This window comes from Culex quinquefasciatus, chromosome 2 (assembly GCF_015732765.1).
Source record: "Culex quinquefasciatus strain JHB chromosome 2, VPISU_Cqui_1.0_pri_paternal, whole genome shotgun sequence".
Classification (NCBI taxonomy): domain Eukaryota; kingdom Metazoa; phylum Arthropoda; class Insecta; order Diptera; family Culicidae; genus Culex; species Culex quinquefasciatus.
This window is the reverse complement of record NC_051862.1, coordinates 114,123,243-114,131,190: the sequence shown is the minus strand read 5'-3', so window position 1 is coordinate 114,131,190 and position 7,948 is coordinate 114,123,243.

The window sequence follows — 7,948 nt, the reverse complement described above, 5'->3', positions numbered from 1 at the left end:
AGAAAACCTAGATGTTTGGGTATCAAAAGATCGGAAATTTTATGCCCTTTCCGATTCCACATAGGTTAACTTGTGAATCGTGGACCGGTTCGGATGCCGGCGGATTTTCCTACGACGTAATTCCGGGTTGGTACGAAATTCCAACGAAAAATCTATTCTATCGATACAAATACCACTCCAAAATGTTTATTTAGCAATTCTATGGTAATATATTGACATTTAGTTGAATTAAAAGTTTGCATAATTAAGTTTAGATAAGTTTTATATAGAATTTCCAGAGTTATATAAACTTTTATACTAAGTAGTTAGTAAACTTTATATTCAATCCAAATTCTTTTTTTAATCAGTCAAGGATGCCTATTTGGAGCTGGGAGACTGGATTTATGGTGATTTGTCAACAAATAACATTATTTATGTTAATTTTTCGAAAGGTGTACAAACTTTTTTTGCACCTTTTTTATTTTCGTAATAGTATTTGTTATATAACTTTTTATAGAAAACATCTTTTCATGAGTTTTTGTAGCAAAATGTTTGGCATGAGTTTCTGAACAAAACGTAGTACTAGGTTCCAGTCAAACTTTAAATTTTTTACATGTTTCATCACAAAATGTGCATAGTGCCCAAGGGGTGTAAATACTTTTTTTACATACTGTAAGCCCTTACATCCAATGTCATGTCTTGGACAGCATTTCAGTCCAAGACAAAATTATGGGAAATTGGACGAGCTTTCCGGTAAAAATATTTACGAGACTGAAAAACCAAGTCTGTCATATAGAAATTGCCCAAAACCACAAAAAAACTGTTTTTCAACATTTTTATTTTTAAAATCACTGTATCTTCCCAAGGATTGGACATAGGACAATGGTCTATATGGAGACTTTTATGTAAAATTGTCTGGAGAATCGATTCCCACTACCGGTTTTTAAAAATTTTGACGTTTGGACCACTTTTCAAAAAAAAAAAACAGTTTTAGTAAATGATTTTTGTTTTTTTTAGAAGAGTCATACCATCCTGCATTTTTCGTCAGCCTTTGGTAACATTTTAGGCTATTTCCTCAAAAATTTTGAACGAAAAAAAAATCGTGACATCACCTTTAAATTTAAGTTTTAGACTTAAAAATCAAAAAATCTCATAGATGTGGCGTGTATTTTTGTTTCAGTGTATTTTTTTCACAAAGCCCGCCCAATTTCCTACAAGTTTGTCTTTGACCACTTTTTGCTACGACGCAACGGCTTCGTGATACAGTAGTTTTTAAATTACAAAATACAAAAATATTTAAATACCTTACGCCCTTCTCAAATGTTATTTTCGAGTACTATTGGCTCCATATACACCAAAATGGCTTATATAGGCCTAGGATAACATGTCTACAAAGTTTCATTGAAATCGGAGAGGGTCGGGTACAAAAGTACCAGAAAAATTCCTGATTTGAGCTGGAATTGCTCGTAGGGTACCGGTCATTGGCTGACGTTGCGATATGCCCCATTCAGGTATGATTTCTAAAATGAAACTAACTTCCTTATTGGGTTTTTCTTGCAAGATCTCTTTAGGGCTTAAAATAGGGCTGTTAAGAATCTGCCTTCGCCTTGCAGATAGAGCGCTGCAGTCGCATATTTGATGTTTCGGTTTCACAGTCACAGAACCGACAGATATCTATTTGACTAAGACCTAGCCTTTAAATGATATCTAGACGGACAGTGTCCTGTTATAAGCCCGATATAGATATTAAGATTTTTCTTGTTCAGATTGAGTATTTTTTTATTTTTGAGTAGGGGGAGTGATGAAATCCCTAGATTGTCTCAGTAATTGTGTTTTCGTCCAGTTCAACTGAATCGTCTTTTCCTCATATTTTACAAACTCCATTTTTAATACGCTTTTTGAGACCCCGCAGAAGGGTTCTGGGCCAATGAAGTGCCCTTCTAACCCATTTCTAGCAAGAAAGTCGGCTTTTTCGTTTCCATCTATTTCCCGGTTGCCCGGAACCCAACCAGATGTACTTGATTTTTAGATGCTAATTGTTTTAAAAGTTTTCGGCATTCCCATACAAGCTTAGACTGGCATGTTGGTGATTTTAGAGCATTGAAAGCAGCTTGACTGTCTGAGAAAATACACATTTTCGCAAGTCTGTAATTCCTTCTAAGACAAATGGATGCACATTCTAAGATAGCATAAATTTCTGCCAAAAATACTGTTGTCCACTGACCCATTGGAATCGATACACTAACTCCTGGACCCGTAATCCCTACACCTGTCTTATTTCCCATTTGTAAAATATGACAGATCCTGGTAAAACGCGAGGCCCTCCTGACTCCCACTCATTGCGATTTGTTTCAATCACCTTGAATGGTTCGTCTAAGTTCTACGTGCTCACCATCCAGTCACTAGTCATAAATACATTTTTGTTATTTTTGCCTTCCTCACTTTACTGAGGAAAGGCTATAAAATCAATCGAAAAACGAACTTTTTAGTTAGGCCTCCTAGACCTGCCTTCATTTGTACATATCGACTTAGAATCACAAGCTGAGCAAATGTCTGTGTGTTTGGCTGTATGTAGACATGTGTACCAAATCAATGTCACTGGAATAATTTGTCACAGGCTAAACCGATTTTGGCCGGAATGGTTTCAATCGATCCGTCTTAACGTCCCCTATGTTGCTATTTAAATTCATGCAGTTTTATCATGTATTTAAAAAGCTATGTTAAAAAACTGTTTCATATTGAATTAAAATTATGGTAAAAACATTACTTAATCCACCCTTAGGTGGTTGGTGCCTTCCTCACATTTAAAAGGTAATGCTATCCAAAATAGGGCGGACCTTTAAGTGTTCTATCAATTTGAATAATTATTCATCTCATTATTATTTCAGGGCACTTATGTGCTTACAACTTATGATAGCGTAGTCAAATCTGCAATTCAATTTGTGCCCATTGGAAAGGCTTATTAATTATCTATCCAAAGATAGGTCGCATGATATATTTGGACAACGTTTTCATCAAAATACCTGAGATCTGGCCTCCAAAAAGTGTATAAATAACACTTAAGTGCTTATAACTTTTGATAGGGTTGGCAGATCTTTTATGTTTTGAATGCATTGGAAAGGTCTTTCGATTACCTATCCAACGACAGGTCGCATGATAAATCCGGACATCGTTTTCATCAAAATATCTGAGAATCGCCCTCCAAAAAGTGCATAAATATCACTTAAGTGCTTATAACTTTTGATAGGGTTGTCAGATTTTCAATGTTTTGGACGCGTTGGAAAGGTCTTTTGATTACCTGTTCAACGATAGGTCGCATGATAGATCCGGACAACGTTTTCATCATGATATCTGAGATCCGGCTTCCAAAAAGTACATAAATAACACTTAAGTGGTAATAACTTTTGATAGGGTTGTCAGATCTTCAATGTCTTGAACGCGTTGGAAAGGTCTTTTAAATACCTTTCTAAAAATGTATAACATGCCGGGTTTTCTTACAAAAACCACCCTTTTTACAATCTTCCGGACTTTTGCTAAAATCGTTTTTTTAGCATAACTTTTGAAGTGCTTAACTAAACTGCATAATTTTTAATACCGACTTATGGGACCCCAAGACGGATCGAATGACGCCAAAACGGACAAAATCGGTTAAGCCAATGTTGAGATAATCGAGTGACAATTTTTTGATCAACATCCCACCACACACACAGACATTTGCTCAGAATTTGATTCTGAGTCGATAGGTGTACATGAAGGTGGGTCTAGGAGGTCTAATTGAGAAGTTCAGTTTTCTAGTGATTTTATAGCCTTTCCTCAGTAAGGTGAGGAAGGCAAAAAGGGTGGTTTTTTCATGAAACCCTCACATGTTTTATATTTTTAGAAAGCATATGAGAAGACCTTTCTTGTGGATTAAGAATTTTCAAGATCTGACTTACCTATCTAAAATTACAAGCAGTTTAAAAAATAGTCTGAATTTACATAACCTCAAATGGTCCCGTCTGATCGCCACCACGAAAAAAGCCTTGTAGAGGGATGCCACTTTCCTGAAAGGCGGTGTCTGTCTTGACAAAAAGTCTGTAGGAAGTCTGTTTTTTTTACTCGTCACTTATTTTTATCAGGACCTCTTAGGTGCTGCGATCACGTTAGGGGAGATCCATAAACCTTGTGGACACTTTAGGGGATTGTAATCAGTCTTTACATGAGAGGAAGGCACCAACCACCTAAAGGTGGATTAAGTTACGTTTTTATAAAAGATATTATTTTTAGATGCTCAATGCTAGAGCTTTCCACTGGGCTTTGTATTTTTCTTAACCTCAGCGCACTTTTTGCAGCCTCCATTTGCACAAACTGGTACTAGGGAGGAATGTGAAGAGATGCGTTTAAGGCTTTGGTTGGTGTACTTCGCATTGCCCCGGTTATAGAGAGACAAACTAAGCGTTGTAGTTTTTCTAATTTTTTTTTTTTTTTGAGTTGTTGTTTATTTTGTTTTTGGCCACCATACAAGAGCGGCATATGTTATTCTAGGTTTTATAATAGCTGTGTAAATCCATTGTATCATTTTTGGTTTCAAACCCCATTGTTTCCCAAACGTTTTTCTGCTGATCCATAAAACATTTGTGCCTTTGTTAACCTCCTGCTCTAAATGGATGTTCCAATTCAGTTTGTCGTTCAACAACACGCCCAAGAATTTGACGTGTTTTGAGTATTGTAAATCTAAGCCGTTAAGTTTTAAAGTTTCCTTCTGTGCGTGAACGGAATCAGGACTGTTTTTGCGGCGTTAACATTAAGTTTTTAATTTCTGCACCATTGGGAAGTGAGATTAAGAGCATGCTGCATACGTTCGGAGATAGTGAGATCAAACTTTCCTCGTACTAGTATAACCACATCATCTGCGAAACCGATAACTTCAAATCTATCATCTGTAAGTTTATTGAGAAGATCATCTACAACCAGTGACCACAACAGAGGAGATAATACACCTCCCTGTGGGCATCCCCTAGTGGTTTTAACAGGTTTTAACCTGGGTGATGAATAGAGAGAATGCGTAACGTGATTTTTTAATGATCCCACTTTGTTTACATCTGCAAAGTGGGATACTGTTCAAGCAGCATGACTTTTTTCTTACTGGTAAATCGTCGCCATCGTGCTAACTTGTCGTACGTGCATTTTGGGCCAAATTGAGTTAAGAACGCCATTTTGTGCAGCTCACAATGCCTCACCTTTTGACCTTCACAGATCCCCAAAATTCGATTTCAATCCTGAGATATTCAACAAAAACCGAAAAAACTCCGTGCATTTTTGTCACTTTACATATGAAAGTAGTTTCAATCTTGTCGTGCTATCTTGTCACTCCATGAAAATTGATGTAAGTGCGACAAAAGGCCAAAGGGATTTCAGGCCAGAAAAGTCAGGATGCGTTTGTCGCACGTACAAGCTAGACTACCGTAAACATTTGTAATTATAACTCGGGACTCCAGCAACCAACTTCAACCTAACTTTGGGACAATGCACAGAATGGTGAGCCAAACAAAACGTGTTTGGTATTGTTTACATTGCGTGCTCTCGTTTTTGAATATTCAAGGTCAAACATTAAAACGCGTTTTTCTCGGAACGTCAAAATGGCGGGTGCGACAAGATAGCACGACGACGTCGAAATCTCGGGTGAGTTTCCAAAAAGCCGTAAGAGCCACTGTGACCTCTGACACTAATATTGGTTTTTCTCGGAAATGAAATAAAATTTAATTTATTTCAAGTATGGGGCACTTGATGGACGTGTAGATGAACAATCTCCAGCATTTTTGATATTGGTTTTTCGTAAGTAGGTCGAATACCGATGCAAAAAGGACTTTGTTTACCAATGGCTCTTACGGCTTTTTGAAAACTAATCCGAGAAATGAGCTATTTTATAATTAGTTGTATGTGATTTATTTTCTCTAGTTTTTTACTTTTTTGCTGGAAAATTGTGTGTGCTTTCGATTTCGATCGGTAAGAAGATGTTTTTCTATTTTACGTGTGACGAAGAACTGCTGCGAGAGTGTCATTCTGCGATGTCGCAGATAAATTTCCTGGCTGATTTTGGAATCCTGCAGCACTTCCTAGTCCAGCGAAAAAACATCGCTTATTCTAGCAAAGCTGATCCTTTATCTTTTTCACTAAACCAGCAGGTTTTTAAAAGGAATCAATCATTAAGACAGCTTCTAGATGGATATAACCGCATCGACTTCTTAAACAACTTTCATTCATAATAATCAAAAATGACGATCTGGCCTTCAACTTTCTTAAGATATCTTAAATTTAACTCCAGGTCCTTAAAAGCTACAAATTTTCATTCATTCGAAAAATAAACAATAAAATAATAATAATGATCGATAACAATACTCTCTATTTTTGGAGAACAGTAAATTGGTTCCACTTTGACAGTTCAAAATTGAGACAATTTTGCGAACCACTATTCAGCACCCAGGTTTTAACAGTTAATGTTGATATTCCCAATTCTGCAGAGACAATTCGGTTATATAACATTGTCATAATCCACTGCACGATGCAGGAATCAAAACCTCTTTTAACCATAGAGTTTTTTTTATAGAATTGAATGACGTGTTATCAAAAGCACCTTCGATATCCAGAAATGCTGCAAGAGCTATTTCTTTAATCTCCAGTGATTTTCCTATTCGTGTAACCAGCTCATGTAAGGCTGTGATTGTTGATTTTTTTAATTGATAAGCAAACTGAAACCTGCTAAGAGGACTTTTTTTTTAAATAATATAGATTGTATATATTCATCAACGATTTTTCCATAATTTTTAGCATTGTAGATGTGAGACTTATTAGTCTGAATGATTTTGGGATTGTTTTATCTTTTTTTCCAGCTTTAGGAATGAAAACAACTCTAGTTTTACTCCATATTTGTGGAATGTGTCCCAAAGTGAGACTTGCTTTGAAAATATTTGAAAGGCGTTCAATAAGTTTTTTCCCCTCAGTTTGTATAAGAGCTGGAAAAATTCCGTCTAGTCCGTGAGATTTGAAAGGTTCGAAAGAATGCACTGCCCACGCTACTTTAGATCGATAAATATGCTGTTTGGTAAATAAGCCAATGACTGTTACCTATTCGCAACTGATCTTGTTTTGGCAATCATGGTGTTTTATCTTTTCAGCGCATTCATACATGCTGTTGATAAGGGAAATACCACTTGATAGTCGAAGCCTATGATCAGTAGTGCTGAAATGATATTACGGTTCTGTTCAGCATCGGAGGAGCACAACCATCTCTCATGCTCATGCTCATGCTCAGTAAATATGCTGTTTGGTAAATTAGAGTTTGTAAACGTAGTCCTTGTTGGTCCACGTTCATCCTCATATTCACCACCACCAACATTACTGGATACTAATTTAGAGCCTGGAAAGTGAGTTTCCATTATAACATTTAATACTTCCGTATTATTTTCGGTAAATGTTCCGTCTGCTTTCTTTAGGCTTCCCAGATTATTAGAATGTTCCTTTGAAAGAACTTTTTGTATCTTTGCTACATCTGGAGTTTTTTTCATTTTTTTCACAGTTATATTGCCAAGATTTCCTTCGCGATTTTCTCAGTTCTTTGTTGTAAGTTGTTAGGGCACTTCGATACTGATCCCACTGTTTTGATTTTTTGCTTGTTTAAATAGCCTTCTTGTATTTTTCCTAAGATGCCTAAGCGTTTCGTTCCACCACCGAACATCTCGATTCGATTTTCCTTTTTTGATTGGACAGCTTGCATTGAACGCTAACATGATGGCCTCAGTAACGTTCTGTGCTGCTTTGCCTAATGTGTTTTTTGTTTCAATGTTCTGTGATAATGTTAGGTTGTTAAATAGTAGATTCCTTTTGTACTTTTCCTAGTTTGTTTTCCTAGGTATTCTGTATGATAGTGTCATTATTTCTCCGGGATCATATTCAAACTCTATATGTTTGTGATCTGAGAGAGACTCCTCAT